Source organism: Atta cephalotes, assembly GCF_000143395.1.
Source record: "Atta cephalotes unplaced genomic scaffold scaffold00017, whole genome shotgun sequence".
Classification (NCBI taxonomy): Eukaryota; Metazoa; Arthropoda; class Insecta; order Hymenoptera; family Formicidae; genus Atta; species Atta cephalotes.
In genome coordinates, this window is record NW_012130081.1 from 4,266,928 (window position 1) to 4,269,900 (window position 2,973).

A 2,973-nucleotide genomic window follows, 5' to 3' on the forward strand; every position below is an offset into this window, starting at 1 on the left:
AGTAACGTACGTACGTAACGTATACGTACTTACGTTACTACTTACTAGTATATAGTATAGTATATATAGTGTCTACTATATACTACTACTACTTCTCTCTCTCTCTCTCTCTCTCTCTCTCTCTCTCTCTCTCTCTCTCTCTCTCTCTCTTTCTTTGTCACCCTTCTTTAGATGAAATAAGGAAAGCAAGCTACGGAGGAGAAGAAGCGGTAAGACTAGGCACTTGCGCGATAATTAGTACTTTTTTGCATCGTTAACGTTTAAACGAATGAACAACGATAGCGCGAACGTAGGCATGTTAATGGACACGACAGCGAGCATACCCGCGAGTGTTCTCTGCCTCCCTTGTGCTTTATAATTCGTGAAACGACCAATTAACGTTCTAGGAGAAGAAAAGTAAGTGGTCCCATGCCTTTTCTCTGCTCGTCTCCTAAATAGTTCTTGGACGTGCGTTTTGAGACCCCTGGAGATCTCTGTGCAAGGTGGCACGTTTACTAGCCGTTTTCAACTGCTTCCTCCGTTTTCACAAGAAGGCTTTTCGAGAAGATTAACCTTTAATGATAATACTTATGTACATAGCGCAAAGAAATTTATGCAGAAATAAAGAGTACATTTTTAATGGCTTTGAAAAGTTTATCTATCAAAAGTATAAGATTTTACACAGTTTATACATTTTTTGGCAATGTTAATGAGCAGCTTTTTTGAAAGATACGATTATAACAATATTTTGTCTCATAATATATACGTGAATATTTCCATAATGTTTATAATTAATATTTATAATAATTAATTAAAAGTTAATAATTATAATATAAAAAGCATACAAATCCACATATCTTTGTTGTAAGAAAATAATCTCGATTTAAATTATATGTATAAAAGTTACGAATTATTCAAATAATAGGTTAAAAAAATTGTAACAGTTACTTTTAATGATGCATATAATTTTTTTAAGACAGTGCCTATCTTAGCAAAAAAAAATAATTATTATAATATGTTCATTTTAATAAGAAATTATTTAAAAAATTAATTTTTATAAACGTTAAATCTTTTCAAAAAAAATGCTGATATTTATTTCGCGTTATTTCTATTCCTATTTCTATCGAGAGCTACAGTAAATGGCGGAAAATATTCATTATGAAACAATATCGCTAGACTAATACAAAAAATTCGAAATTAAATAAAATTAAGAAAACATAAAACGACAAATATTTCGTAACAAATTTCATACGTTTGGACAGCAAATAATAGAGATGTTGTTGCAGGATACATTGTCAAGTTTAAGGTTAAAGACCTCTGACAGGGGCATTATTAAAATCCCCGCGGCGCAACACTACGCCAGAGATCGGCTCGCATGACTCGGCGCGGTATCGGCAAACCACCACGCGTGCACCAGGAGTCGGCAAACTATGACTCGCGCGTTCTCTCGATACAAAGATTCCAATCCGCTCTGCTCCGCACGTTCTGGCGAGAGAATCCCCATCCCATGCCGCGTCTCCTACAAAACGCGGTACGCCGATCGCGACGCGAGATGCGTCTTATCTCCGCACGGGGCACAGGACTCTCTTCGTAGTTCGTTTCTTCCGCGACGAAAGACGAAAGAAGCGAGCACACGGCACGTTCTATCCACCGCTGCGCCACAACCGTCGCCGAAGCGATCCGAATGGAGTCGACTTTGTGGAACCGTGCACGATATATCTCTCGATCGAGAGCATGCGCGCGCGAGCGTGCGTTTGCGGATGCCGCAGGTCTGTGGCTCTGTGCTGTGCTGCTTCGACATTATGCGTGTGTGTGCGTGCGTGTGTGTACGTACATACCTGTTGCTGCTTTCTCTGCGGAGTGCGACGCCAATGCTAGCGTCCGCGGCGAGGTCCAATGGAGATTACCGGCAAGACGATGTTGCTGGTCCCGCGACGTACGTTGTGAATCCTCCGTTGCCGTTGATGTCCCGCGAGAACGAACGGATCACTTCCGTACCGAGAAACAGACGTACTAGCGTTCGCGATTCAAATATCACGGCGTCCTGCATCGCCGGGTATCGGCGCACCTGCACCTGCTGCACTTGTCGCGACACAAACCACCGCACCGTAATCGGCGTAATCCGCGAACCGTCGCGCTGCCCTGCGAATTCACCGCACGATACTGAGGACACTGACGAATAATAACGATCGGGACGAGTGACGATGACGACAACGCGGGCATCACCTCGCAGCATCACCGTTTTAACACATAACACGCGCAAGCGTTTGAAACTTCAATCCGTGCTTTTTTCCTACTTCCGATTTTTTTCTTTTCTAACAATTCTAACACGTTCGTCGATCGACTGCCGAATTCACGCAAACTTCACTGATTTCACGTCGCTGACAATAATTGCACTACCGGCGTTGGCGGAGCAACTTCGCGTCGCTGACAACTTCACGAGGGTCGACAGTCGGATTGTCCGCGAATCAACTTTTTTTCGATCGAGAGATTTCAAAAAATCGAAACCAATACTGGATAACATCTCGCGAACTGTCATATATAAATTCAAGGAAATCAAATTGATCACAATTCAGAGTACGCGAACTGGAAGGATAGCTTCAGCGAGAAGAAAGGAGTGCGCAACGGCACGTACTTTTCTCGCGATCGGTCGTTCGGCACCGGTGTGCTCTGACATGAAGTACCCGCCGAAATGCCGATCTGTTACTTATCGAAGATTGCCTTTTCGTTTGGCGGCGCACTAACACGAAGAGTCGCGAGACTGGAGTCGAACTGACCGCCGAGATGAGGCCCAACTCCTCACAACTGGTCGTCGCTTCTGCGATCACCCTCCTCCTGCTACACCGCGGATGCCACTGGACGTTCTCCTTACCTTCTCCTCTTCCGCCACCCCTCGCGCCTGCTGAGACCTGGTCCCGACTCAACGCTCTCGCATCATTGTATACCTCCTGTTCCGCCGGTCGCACTCACACGCCTGCTCTCTCTCTCTCTCTC